At 31.4% G+C, this 15,339-nt stretch overlaps 1 long non-coding RNA gene across 2 annotated transcripts; it reads left to right on the plus strand.

Moving 5' to 3' along the window:
* Positions 1 to 6,298: 6,298 nt before the first annotated feature.
* Positions 6,299 to 14,184, plus strand: LOC139517129 (uncharacterized). 2 transcript variants are annotated; one of them, XR_011663087.1, is made up of 4 exons: positions 6,575 to 6,891; positions 9,909 to 9,969; positions 11,282 to 11,358; positions 12,572 to 14,184. It is a non-coding gene; the product is annotated as an uncharacterized lncRNA (long non-coding RNA). The 2 variants fall into 2 exon arrangements; XR_011663086.1 differs by lacking the exon at positions 11,282 to 11,358 and having other exon boundaries at positions 6,299 to 6,891.
* The last annotated feature ends 1,155 nt before the right edge of the window (positions 14,185 to 15,339 follow it).

A 15,339-nucleotide genomic window follows, 5' to 3' on the forward strand; every position in this document is an offset into this window, starting at 1 on the left:
TTTTTAATAATTATGGTCATTATTAAAAAAAAACAACATGTCACTATGTATCCGGAATTCTGCTTATTTTTATTTGAATGTTTATAAACTTACTAGTAACCACTTGCAAAGAAAACAATCTTAAAATATGATAACATTCTCTCAATTAATAATAACTACATTGTACTAGGAACAAAACTAAAGCAAACATTTCAAACTATAACCATAGAAAAATCAGAACCTTTAGAAAGTCTAATTTATTAGTAATGTAGTAAATTCGAAATAATCTTTCAATACACCGTACTTAATTCCAGCATTGATTTGTCTGGAAAACCTGATTAAATCTGTCTTTTGTTCAGCTAGCAGTAGAAAACGTAATTATTTCAGCCATCAATACATATCAAACCTATCAGAATATTTAAATGTAACTAGAAAAGATGTACTATAGGGACGAAACTCCCAAGGCCAAACCGACACATCAAATTTATTTTTCATCAGAACGAAATTTAGTTAAATGAAATTTAGGTTTATCAAATATTCAAAATTATCTCTAAAATAACTTTTAACTAAGTCAACCTGGCCTTGTGGGTATAGGAAGTACTATCTTTTCCAAGTTCGCCATCAAATTTGTATTTGAGAAATTTTACCAGAAATCATTTTCTGGATTTGCACCAATCAAGTTTTAGTTTTTGTTGTTGGTAATATTGATGTGTAAAACACCTACTGATGAGTCCTATTTTCACATTCATATTACAATACTGTGCTATCAATATCTACTCATTCAAGATTTTTACCTACCTTAATTCCACTTATATAATAATCATCTTGCAATTATTTCCCCCTGAAGAGTACCTTTAGTCTAATACCCTTTGGCAAGTATTATACCCCATGGAACTCTTTAATGAAAACAATGCTGTTCGATTCGTTCTTCAGTCAATTTCTTATCATCCCAACTTTAAAAACCCCTTCTTTGCTTAAAGTCATAAGAAACGAGTGACCGGTGAAAAATAAGGTTCTTCCAATTCTTGAACCAATGCATACAAACATCATAAACTTAGTCTTCTGTGCACGAATTTATCATTTTGTTTGTGTAAATTTCGTATAATCGTCAATTTTTTTTTCAATCGGTCAGTGTTGTTGTGAAAATATGGCAGGTAATTAAAGTTCGTGTTTTGAAGCCGAAGTTTAACGATTGTCACCTTTTTGTCAACAATCAACAACAAATCAACAAAAAAGCATGGAATTGAGCACGTGTTTAACGTGTAAATTCAGATAATAGTTTATTTTAAGGACATCCATGCGTATTGTGATCACCGGATTTTTACGAGATGGGTCACACTGAGGTCACTTTGCATACGGAAAATATTTCGGGGGAATTGCTTCCTGGAAGGAAGCAATTAAAATAAAGTAAACTTCTTCTAAATACTAATAAATTGAAGAATCGTCAGAAAAAAGTATATGAATATAAGTTTTATAATGAAAACTATCCATTGAGTTATATAAAAACATATGCATTATTTTTTTAATTAGATGTTTCTTATGACTTTAATGCTTTACAGATAAAAAATATCAATAACTGAATTAAACAGTTTCTACCCACTTTTCATTCAGAAACCACATTTTTGACAAACTACATATTTAAGCTATCCAGTGGTGGATGGATCTATAGGGGGAGCTTATGGTGCTATGGATTATAAGGATTTATTCTTAACTTGTGATCAACTAAAAAGGTAGATTAAAATTACAATTTATTCATCAGTTCAACTATTCCGTTACAGTTTCATGAAACATGATCAAAACATTTCACTATCTTCTGTACAACGAGTAAATGTATGCTAGTCGGACTGAAAAAAGATGTCAAAATCGTGTATAAAATCTGTGTACGTAAAATTTCGAAAACAATGAAAATGTATATTCGATCTGCCTAATGTTTTCTTTTTTTCTGTTTTTTTTTTATAGATATAAAGCTTTATTTCACAAAAACCATTGTTTGTTTCATAATACGATTTGTGAACTGGCTACTAAAGTATTTATTCACATAATATTTGTTCAAATGTAAGACTTTGGTTTTAAACTTACACATATATGCACAATATGATCCATGAAGTTAAGAAACGAAAATTAACTAGGCCACTTGTATAAACGTATATCCATATACCTTTAAAATGTTTAAAAGCTATTTGCAATAACGTAACCATGTAAAAATTGTAATACATTGCTTTCTTTACATGTGATATACATTTTGTAAATTAAATCAAATTCGTTGGCAACATATCCATCATGAATAATAAACATTCATGACACTCAAAGAAATCTGACATACCAATATTTGGCATTTCTAACGCGAAAGTTTCAATTGGCATTTATCCGTTTTATCCGTTAATCTTCCGTTCATGTCCGTTTCACATTCGTGCATCATCCGTATTATCCGTTATACGTTCAGCAGAAGTCCGTTGGTGAATTGGTCTGCCACAACTCTAACGGATGTTTAACGGACAATTCAAGTATCAAAACGGAAACAGAACGAATGAGTACCGTAAAAAACGGACACCTACCGGACGTTCAACGGATACTTCATTCGTTGGACGTCCGTTCAAAGTTTTGAGCATGCTCAAAATTTTCCACCGGACAGAACGGAAGCGGACGCTGAACGAAAATGAATCAGATACGGCCGGACGTCTAACGGATAAGAATGGAATCTAACAGACATGAATGGACTGAAAAAAGCTATCCTTTAGGCGTCCGTTCGTGCTAGCCGGTAAGATGTGACAGGGGCTTAATGAAAACAAACGCGCATTTTTTTATAGGAAAAAAAGAAACAAGCGTCAAAAGACAAGGTTCGCCTTTAGCAAAATATGACCCTGAATTTCAACTTTATCATTAAATGCTTTAATAAATATTTTTTTCTAAGTAATTGACATGTTTCAAAAGCCTAAATGTTAGGTCAATCAAATATCTTCATTATATAGCATTATAGCTTCCAAAGTTCGCACATTTCAGAGATTTCGTTGAAAGTTTGGAAACCTTGGTCGCATATACGATCCAAAATGTTCATGCTATGGTTAATACTGAATCCCGAAACACAAACATTTTCAAGATCAGGGATGGCAGCTGAAGAAAATAAAAGAAAACAAATAAAATTAAAATATAGAAAAATTTGATTAAAACAAATAATGCATCGTCGTAATTTTAAAATTTAAAGTTCATTAATGAAGATACTTCATATTAATTCTAATATCACAACATGCATCATTTGAATCGTCCAAGTGCTCCTGAAAGTTTTGTACCCTCACAGACTATCACTCCATCAGAACTATTGTTTGTACTTACATGAAACAAACTAACGTTTATGATGTCATTCATGAAATGATAGTATAAAACATATTTAGAAGTACTTGTACATCCCGTCATTGTGTTATTGTGTTTTATTAAATTTTGTAATCTCGTCTTTCATTTTCGCTAATGTACTTTGTCTTTGTGCCTTTTTGTGTTTCTTTTTTGACATATTTGTTTGTTTTTATAGTGATTAAGATTATCCCACAATGATTGCCCTGCCCTTATTTTTAACATCTTGACCTATTATGTATGTTTGTTTAGTTCACACAATGGTGTCAAAACAATTGATTTTCATAAAGAATGGAAACCCCTAATTATAGAATCAAATTGTTTTTCAAGTCAATAAAACAGGTATAAATATAATATATTGTTCGTAGAATTAGAATGAAATTCAAAACAGTGTAGCTGTGGCCATTGATTGACACATTGAAATCATCCATTGACTGGGACAATTTAGGTGAACGTTTGTATGTAACGACCAATGCTCACTATGTACTTTTTAAAGACACTTAAACTATGGGGTCACCAAAGGTTCTCAACACCTAAATAAAGTAATTCGAAAAATTAATCAGAAATAACACGATATTTTGATTTATATCAATTATGTAAATCAAAACACAAAGGTTATTCCTGATTAATTTTTCGAATTATTTTATAATTAAAGGCGTTTAGAAACCTTTGGTGACCCCACAGTTTAAAATGTCTATCGTAGGTACGTCGTGAACAGTGGTCGTTACAGACAAACGTTCACGTAAATTGTCCCAGTCAATGGATGATTTTAATGTGTCAATCAATGGCCACAGCTACACTGTTTTGAATTTCATTCTAAAAACTTTATCAATAATATTTTTTACTGTAAACATATGGTCGTTAATTTTATATTTGTTATCTATTTATTGCAAGGAACGGTATATCCAGTCAGTATCTGGCAGCATGTGCCGTAGTATACATGGGCTTACCGTCACACATAGCATATGTTGGTCAAATAGACTACTAATACGCCATATCTTATACATTCCATTACAGTACACCGTACACCTTCGACTTATTGGATGCTGCATGTAAGTGCAAATTTCAAAATACTTGTAAAAGTACACAAAGAGAGAAGACATCACATACCGATAATACAAGAAAATAAACGTAAAGAAAACCCAACATAGCACTTAGATTAAAACTCACAACGTTAAGGCTGCACTTTGTAAATACACCAACCTGTCTTACATACCACGCCTATTTATAGGAGATGAATAATATTCTGAGACATTTTGTTTTGTTTAGTACTGGTTCCAAAATATGATCTCACGCTTCATCTTTCAGAGACATAACCGGGGGATGTAACCAGTTTAAATAAACATAAAGTAGCGGCCGTTTTGAATTCTAAGGACGACCCACATTAATGGGAGGGATAATGCCTCAGGGTAATGCAGAAATCTAGTATAAGGTTAAACTCTTACAAGTTCGGGCATATACATGTAGAAAATTTACTACAAAGCACTTTATTTTGATCTTTGATGAAAAATGTTAGTGCATATGAGCATTTCTTTTTAAACTAAAGTAACAGTGGTACAGTTTTAGCGATAGAAAAGGTTCATATTGGAAATTGCATTGTTTATAGTTACAGAAATGCAACCTTTTAGACAAAACCACATATCATAAAGATAAAACCGGGGACCGTTATGAGGTAAGGTATTTACGACGTCATAAGACAGTCCGGGCGTTTCAAATCCCGAGTATTTGCAATTATGTTTAAAAAGGAAATCTTTAACCGAATAAAATTACCAACATAAAATTACCTTTAATCAAAGTTTTTTAGATTTTCTTCTGATAGAATTCATTTTGGTTAGAGACGTCCTACCTTTACATTTCGTTTTATAATCTTTTTTACACTGATATATGTCTGTCAAAGTAACATGTGATCGCAAGTAAAGGCGATAGTAGTTTACTATTGTTAAAATCTCGTGAATCGAAAAGGAGGATACAAATCAAGGTAACAAACAATAAGGAAAGGAATTGTATGAAGTCAAAAAGGAGGTAGACCTGGTAACTCGACAGGATAAGTGTCTCCTGCTTTACATGCATCACCCTCCATGTGAATTCCCATCTGTTAAATACTAGAACCATAAATTTATATATTTTTGTTTATGTAAATACGTTTAACTATGGAAGCTAGACTACTAAAAATGATATAGACTTGATAATATTCAAAATTAATAATAAAAAAACCGATTTGACATCTTTAGATTTTGACAATGTGGACACCTCTTTTAGAAATTAGCTACATGTAGTGCTCAACATGTGAACAAAGTAAAGTCTAAATTAATTTATCTAAGAAAACTATTACGCAACATGCAATAAGTTTTATGCTACGATAAACCAGAAAAATTACCAAGGTCCAAAAGGAACTATTGTTTTGCTAATCCAAACACCATATTATATTTTAATTCAATCATTTCAAGTAAACGATTTGGCGCATAATGTGAGAAAATGCACTTAATCTGATGGTTGAGTCCCTTAACTCGAGATCGACTTGTGTAAAGAAAAAGATTGAAATGACTCTTTTTCCTGCAGTTTACCTTTACTGTTTCGTGAAATTGGATAAAATATTCACTAGCTTTTGTACATCGCGTGAATGCATGGCATTCCGACTGACGGAAAAAGATGACATAATAAAGATGCATAAAATCAAAGTAAGCAGAACCATATAATAAGAAAAATGATATGGGACTCAAATAATGGATCTGCGATTGCTTGTTTGTAGATAAAGACAGTGTTAATTCATCAAATCCATTTTTCCGTGTAAGAATAAATTTTGTGCACTGGCTTTTTAGTCCCATTATATTTGTTGAAATATAAAATTATGGTTTTAAACTCATAATATATGCACACATGAAGCATGGTGTTTAGTAACGAAAATAATCTAGGTCATTTGTATAAATGTATAGCTATTTAAATTACCTAAAAAAGTATAAAAAAGGAGATCTGAGTGTATATTTCAATAGATTAACCAGGTAAACATTCTAACATCTTTGCGTGCATGTGATATGCATTTTGAAAATTAAATTAGATTCGTTGGCTACACATGTAGAAGTGGAAATATTGTTACGGTTGTTTTTTTTAATATACTTATATGCACAGCGGAATCATTTCAGTCTGATTTACATTTTACAGAACACGATATCAAATAACATTGTAGAAGAAACTATTCTTTAGAATATGAGACGGAGATCTATTACAGATAGTTCAAATGTAAAAATCAACATTCCAGCAGATGATTCGAAACCGGAACCACTACACGAGGATGAGTTTTTTGAAACTCATAGAGATAGTGCAGATCAATTGAACAAACTGGTTGAAGACGATTCGACTCCTGATCATAGTCCAACAGGAAGTGATTTATTACTAACAAAAAGCACCGAAAAGATAGACAGAGAAAGTGTTCAGTCAAACAAACAATGGATTATTAAATATGTAATTTTCCCATCGATGATATGTGTGATCCTGTTAATACTCTTTGTATATGTACTTTATACTATGAAAACCGATAGCCATGTTCATGAAGGCCACAACAAATCAAAGGTTAGTACTCTTTAACGAAAACAAACGTTCGTTTTATTGATAGGAAAAAGGAACAAATGTCAAATGACACGGTTCATTTTTAGCAAAATATGACCTTGAATTTCAACTAAATCATTAAATATTTTTAAAAAGTATTTTTTTCCCCCAGAAACGGATATAATTATAAATCCGTTATATCTGGTAAAACAAGTGTCTTCATTATGTAGCATTATAGCTTTTAAAGTCAGCACATTTTACAGATTTTGTCGAAATTTGACAGTTTTGTAAATATTAGTAGTTTTAGGAAAACCTTGGCCGCAAATACAATCCAAAATATTTATGCTATGGTTAATATTGAATCCCTCAACACAAATATTTTCAGGATCAGGAAAGGTAACTGAAGTTAATAAGGGTAAATAAAGGCAACAGTAGTTTACCGCTGTTCGAAATTCATAAATCGATTTAGAAAAAACCCAAATCCGGGTTACAAACTAAAACTGAGGGAAACACATCAAATATAAGAGGAGAACTACGACACAACAGAAACACATCATTAAAATGTAATACACACAGAAACGAACTATAATATGACAATGACCATTTTCCTGACTTGGTACAGGACATTTTAAGAAAAAATTGTGGGTTGAACCTGGTTTTGTGGCATGCTTAACCTCCCGCTTTATTTGCAAAGTTAAATATAACATTAAAATGACAATATTACACGACAGGACTACAATACAAATAAATGGGAGAACATATAGGACAGAGTAACAAACTAATAATAGCTAACAAAAGGTACCTGGTTTAAAATTTAATACGCCAGACGCGTGTTTCGTCCACACAACAAATAAATAAACATATAGAAAAATTGGACTAATACTGACGTTTCACCACAAATAATGCATTATCGTAATTTATAATTCAAAGTGCCTAAAAGAAGTTGCTTCATATTGATACTTTTATTTAAACTATGTATATGTCAAATCTACTAAAATCTGGTCTGAATTAAAGTTAATTTAAATCTTAGGGCCAATTTAAGGCCTTCGTCGAAAAAACCCTAGGCACAATTAAATGTGTCGAACAAAGTTGCAACCTAGGATTTAAAAAAAATGTTTACTACCTGACTATTTTAATCAACATCTTATATTTAAAATACGCCTGTGCTCCTGAAAGTACTGTACTCTCGGGGACTCAACCGAAACTATTTTGTGTCCCTATGGTAATACATTTACATGAAACAACCTTTTCGTGATTTTATAAAAACGCTTTTAATTGCAAAACGTTTTTTTAATTTTTGGTTAAGAACGTAATTAGTATATATATATTGCATAAAATGTTTTGTTTGTGTTTTTTTCTCTCTCGTAAAGTGACAATGTCATTTTGATCAAATTATTATGCAAATAAAAATATTAGATAAACAGGTATTTATTCAAACTGATTTTACACCGGTATGTTATCTTCATGTGTAGTTCAACACCTATTGATAATACATGTGTTATACAATGATATAATCATGAGAAGGCAGTGGTCATTAAATGTGAATGTGCTTCCAAATGATCCTATTTTAGAAGAACTAATCAAAGAAAGTGGACAAGAACAACCGTTTGAAACACCATCTATAAAAAATCAAAATCTACATTTTCATGGAAGTGATCATAGTAAATCACAAAAGGATATTGTTCTGGATATAGAATCTCCCGCCTATATAAAGCGTTTACAAAGGAATACTTCAATAACTATTGCAAGAAATTTATTTGGCAGAAAGTCATGTTTGATCTTAATTTTGATATTAGTGGTGTTTTTAGTTCTGTTTGCGCTACTGATTCACAAGATATTATTAAGTGTGAACGATATTGAAATAGATCCTCCACACAGTAAAACCCAGGTATGATTAAGTTCTCATGTATTGTCAGAAAATAACAACGTTCGACAAACGAAGGCAAACTTTGGAAACGATACGTTTAACCTTTAAAAATCACCATAAGGCCACTTATGGTTATCGGTGACCACATTTTTGTTTTAAAACAATATTTTTTATATAAGATGTTAAATTTTCTTGACCTGTCGCATAACGGTATTAAAACAAATATGGTATTATTAGTCAGAATTCAGAAAAGAGAGTAAAATTGTATCATGTGTGTCATGTGTATTGTATGTTAGAACTTTTATATTCACGGAAACAATATATGAAGAATTATTATACGATGTAAGTGCTTTGTTTTTTCTCCTTTCGGTTCTTTAATTCATTAATAGTATAAAGTAGTCGTAAGTCAAGTTTTTCTTTCAATTCAAGGGCCATATTAAAAATCAAACGACTTTATAGTTAAAAAATATTTCTTTTAGGTTTCTATATCGTTAATTTTATTGTAACATTCCTTAAAGATTTGATTATGTGCTCCAAGCGTCACAAAGCAGAAAACTCATCGTAAATACCAGCCTTAAAATTGTATACGACAGACGCACAAATGACACTAGCATCTAAAAGTTATAATACAAAATAAGATACAAAGTCGAAAGGCAATGAAGACATAACATTTCGAAAGATTTTGCTAAATACAGCTAAGGTAATCAACTCCTTTGGTAAAAAAAAATATTTAGTATTTCAAAACATTCAAAAATCTGTAAACAGCTAACTATTACTATGACCATATAAATGATAATTCGTGTAAAAAAAAAGAAGTGGTGACTGGTGGGATGGACCATTACACTATACAAGTACCTGATTTTTAATTTACTGATGGTATTTGGCGAATGTTTTAAAATTTTCTAGCAATACTATAAAGTCAATTATGAAGCAGAAGAGCATTTACACGTTAGTAAAACCTTTTTTTTTCATTTTTAAAAAAGGTACTTGAGTTTTTAACATTTGTACATACATTTGTTATATTTAGTTACCCTGTGGATAAAGACAGAAATATTGGTTGCCCGAGATGAAAAATGTATCACTTAAAGTTGTTCACCCATGCTATTACATTTTTATTATCAATTGTATACACTTCTTAAGACATTATTCATGGTTTTTTTAAATTTTATTTCAGAATAATGTAACTCAAAGTGAACATATGAATACAGTTTAGGTCAGCAAAAACCCGATACACTGTACGTATAATAGTAAATAGTAATCAAAGGTACCACGTTTATAATTTAATACGTAAGACTTATCAGTGACGCTCAGATCAAATTAGTTAGAAAGCCAAATAAGTATAAAGTTGAAGAGCATTGAGGACCCAGAATTCCAAAACAAATGTGCCAAACACGGCTGTGGTAATATATGCCTGGGATAAGGAAATCCTTAGTATTTCGAATAATTCATACTTTTGCAAACAGTAAATTTATAAAAATGACCATATACATGATATTCATATCCACACTGAAGTGCTGACTACTGGGCTGATGATACCCTCGGGTGACGTAACTTCCAACAGCAGTGCCATCGACCTAGTGATGAAAACAGTTATCAAAGGTACCAGGTTTGATATAATGTAGGCTTAGGTCCGTCCCTCTGTAACATTCTTTATCAGCTACACAAATCCGACTGAAAACACTCAATGTTTTTTAAGTGAAAACATTACGAAAAAAACAAATTAAAATAACAATTTGAATAAAAGGTCCTAATTTATATTTTATTACATATTTGACTTAAAGCAAGGTCTTTTAAACTAGGAATACCGAAAGCCTTTCGTCGAGTAAAAAATATGTGTCTTTAAAACACATTTAAAATGTGTTGTTTTTAAGTTACAGAAACCAATTTATTTGAAAACAATACTTTTTTTCTTAAGATTATATTGTTTATGCCATATTTATTTAAATCAAGATATAAATCATTTCTACATTTAACGTTTTATTACAAAGTACCACATCAAAACTTAACGACTTTATTTTGGGAATATTTACATCAGAGGATTCCTTAAATATAGAAAGTTAAACAAACATCATGCGTGAATTCTATTTTTTCTTCATTACGAAGAGTCCATTAAATCGTATGACTCACTTATGTTTTCAACAACAACGCAAAATAAAACAATGTATTAAAATAGATTTAAATAATGACTGTCAATTAATACGTAATTTAACATGAAATTGCATATGCACTATACAAAATGGTTCTATGTGTTTACAACGGTTCTAAAAATATTGCATCGGATTTGCTGAAAATTTTGGAGATATTGATAGTGACTAATATTATTCATATAAAACAGCGAGAAGAAGCCATTCATATGGACAATTTTGGATTTGATTGATCAGAACAAATTAGTTGAATACCCCCCACAAGTGACTATGAACGAAGAAAAAGATTGCGTCGTACTTTTGGATTATAATATTTCAATTGATAAAACTACGTCAAAGAAATATGTTTGGTACATGCTACTTTTGGTTATTTTGATCATTTTGCTGATTTTATTTATTGGAGGCGTGGTAATATATAAAATTATGCAGACTGGTACTGGTACTGAACATATCATTTTACCGAACGAATTCAATATTTCGGTAAGCTAATAAGTCTATTCTCTTCTTAAAATACTAAAGTGGTAAAAGGAAATAAAACATTTTCTATTGTTCGTTAATGATTTTAAACTTTAAACAAAATATTTAATGTTTAAATGTCCCTTCATAGTCTTCGTGACTTTATCGCATAGTAATAGGTCACATTTTTGATGTTAGATAGAAAGAGACATACTATAAAATTGTCTTTCTTTTTTAAATGGTGGGGGGATAGGGGGATTGACGGTGACTGTTTGAACACTATTTAAGACATATCATAGTTGATACATGCAATAGTAAAAAGTAAGCAGATACCAAGAAACTAAAGAAATATTTAGTTGACTTCTTGATTGACAACATATTTGTTACGCTCGGAGGACGTGTTTTTCAACAGACTATCGGCATTCCTAACTCTACTTTCCGCTATATAGATGATGTTCTTTCACTAAATAATTCAAAATTTGGTGACTATGTCGAACGGATCTAACCCATTGAACTAGAGATAAAGGATACAACAGATACAGTTAAGTCGGCCTCATATCTTGACTTACATTTAGAAATTGAATGAAGGTCGATTAAAAACAAAACTTTACGACAAAAGAGATGATTTCAGCTTTCCAATTGTGAACTTTCCATTTCTAAGTAGCAACATTCCAACAGCACCTGCATATGGTGTATATATCTCTCAATTGATACGATATTCCCGTGCTTGTATTTCCTATCATGATTTTCTTGATAGAGGGTTGTTGCTCACAGGGAAGCTATTTAATCAAGAGTTCAAAATGGTAAAGTTGAAATCATCTCTTCGTAAATTTTACAGAGATCACCCCTAGTTTTTGGTGGGGTTCGTGTTGTTCATTCTTTAGTTTTCGATGTTGTGTCATGTGTACTATTGTTTGTCTGTTTGTTCTTTTCATTTTTAGCCATGGCGTTGTCAGTTTATTTTCGATTTATGAGTTTGACTGTCCCGCTGGTATCCTTCTTCCCTCTTTTTGAAGAAAACAAAAATAATTATAGAAATGAAAGAAAGGAAAAAAATAAAACTGACATTCACAAAACACAATACAAAAAACTTAAGATGGAATGACACGAACCCCACAAAATGTCGACTTCAAATTGAGTCTGATGTAACTCTTTTCTAACATCATCCTTATATATATATATTTGTAACTCAATTTGATAGTAGCACATTTCTTTGACTTTATTTTTTGTATTTTAGAGGTTAAATTAAAGTATTGTGATACGCGATAACTTGGAAGAAATGGAAATGAATGGTTACCGTGTGTCCGAGCAAGGCAGTTATATCCTCCAGAATCCCAGAATCCAAATACCAGTGTCACTAACTAACATTATAGATGTGTTCACCTTGGATAGATCTTTATGTAAAGTGTACTAAGCTATCAGATATGAAGACTAATGAAGAAACACATGTTGTACTTTTAACAGGAATTATTCAAAGATTTTTTAATTCCGGACAGTCATGTTTGTGTACAATATATAGTTCCGATGAAATAGTCCAACTGTTTGTGTAGGAACAAAGTTATTTATTGTATTATATACTCCATTGTTTTACGAGTAATTGAAACTGATGTAATGGAGCAGTTACTCTTTTGTAGAAAGTGTTATTAATTATCTTATATCATGAAAACTGACAAAATATTAAAATTAAAATAATGGACTTACAGAGGGTAAAAAAATATGTGATAATTTGTAAATAACTGAACATTTAAGTACTTGATAACGCTTTCGATAATGTACCATTTGTTAACAACAATTATCAAATTTCAATGTACACATGTTATCAATACTTCCTTTTAGAACCGTTTAATTTACATGTATTGCTTCCCGCATAGTGATTTAAACAGGACGGCATGTAACCATACACACGTAAGAGATTAATATGATTTTTTTTATTTTCAATACATTACAAAGTTCATCTGTTTTAACTATAATATGAAATTAAACAGACCTAAAACATCCAATTGCACGAGTTTGCTATCTATTCATATCTATATTAATGTTTCTATCTTTTATATGACCGTCGGTAGACTTCAAAGGTCAACTCAATAGTTAATTAGATGGTATCTAGACTAAGATACACACGAAACGATGATACACATTATCGAGACCATGCCTTGTAAATTGTTTATTTGATACTTTTTTATTATTTGGATATACGTTTTAGTACGTTATAAATCAAATATGAGTATTTGAGTCAAGTCTATGGACATCAATTTGACAGACAATGTCCTTTTAATCATTTCAATTATGAAAAAATCACGATACTTTGTCATTTAATTTATTAACAAAACATTCGTAAATACGAAATAGCATGACCTCTACCTTTAATTAATTTCAATATAGATTGGTTCAACAATGATACATTTAAAACACTATCTGATTGCCTGTGATTAAAGTGTTTATATATAGAAAAACGACAGTGAAAATTTTCTTTTCTTTTGTAAATAGTAGATAGTTTTCTATTGATATATATTATGACACTGTCAGATATAAATTAGATAGCATTCATACATTATCAGTATTAAATAAGTAGAACAAAAATAATGAGGGAAATCTTTTTTTTTTTTTGGTTTATACATTCGGATATTAGACGAAGAATCCCGAACAGCCAACAGTCGCTTTACTTAGCAAGGGTGTTACTGCCGAATGGGAGTATTTCAACGGTTGATTTTTTTTATATCTCCTTTAACCCTTTTGGGTTTTCAACATTCATGTGATTTTTTTCTACCATTATTCGCAATTATATATACACGATTTAATAAGAATTTGGATGTGTGCCAGCATGCTATTAAATTAACAAAAAGTAGAGAATGATGGTCTTTGTATGAACAAAATAAAATAACAATTTCGAGGAAAACTCCAATCGATAACGTATTCAAACAGCAAAATAAAAGAGCTCAAACACATCAAAAGAAAGGATGAGGACTTTCATATTCCTGAAATGGTACAGGTATTTTGGAAGTATGACTCAGAGTATAGTTGGTTCCTATAGAAATGCCGACAACCTGCCGAAAAATTCTACCTCCAAATTAAACAAATATGTTGTCAATGAAAACTGCAGCATACTGATCGCTTGTTATTCCGTGGACAGATAGATAACTTCCTGTGAATTATATTATAATTAATTGTAGTGTCCTTTCGGCATTTAAAGTAAAATAAAATAAATTTGAGAATGAAAATGGGGAATGTGTCAAAGAGAAAACAAGAATGTGTCCATAGTACACGGATGCCCCACTCGCACTATAATTTTCAATGTTCAGCGGACCGTGAAATTAGGGTCAAAACTTAAATTTGGAATTTAAATTAGAAAGACCATATCATACGGAACATGTGTACTAAGTTTCAAGTTGATGTGACTTTAACTTCAAAAACTACCTTGACCAAAAACTTTAACTAAAACTTTAACCTGAACTTCGAACTATCATTTTCTATGTTCTATGGACCATGAAATTGGGATCAAAACTATAATTTGGCATTAAAATTAGAAAGATCATATCATGGGGAACAAGTGTACTTAGTTTCAAGTTGATTGGAATTCAACTTCATCAAAAACTACCTTGACCAAAAACTTTAACCTGAAGCGGGACGAACGGACGCACAGACGAACAGTGGCACAGACCGGAAAACATAATGCCCCTCTAGTATCGTGGGTGTGGCATAACAACCCGGTAAAAGAGCAGATAACAGTCGAAAGCCACACGGGGTCTTCGACGCAGCGAGAAATTTTCGCATCCGGAGGATGGTCTGGGCTGGTCCTTGAATGAAAATGTTTACTAGATCAGTGAAAAGGGCCTTAATACCAACCTCCAAAACATGTAAATGAACACAAAAATTCAAAAAAAAAAAATTTCAAGAGTAACAACGGCCACAGGTTCCTGACTTGGTACAGGCGCAAAATGCGGCGTTGATAAATATGTTCTGCGAGATCTCAATCCTCTCCCTTACCTGTAGCCAATGTAGAATGAA

The sequence above is a fragment of the Mytilus edulis genome, chromosome 3, assembly GCF_963676685.1.
Source record: "Mytilus edulis chromosome 3, xbMytEdul2.2, whole genome shotgun sequence".
NCBI classification, from domain to species: Eukaryota; Metazoa; Mollusca; class Bivalvia; order Mytilida; family Mytilidae; genus Mytilus; species Mytilus edulis.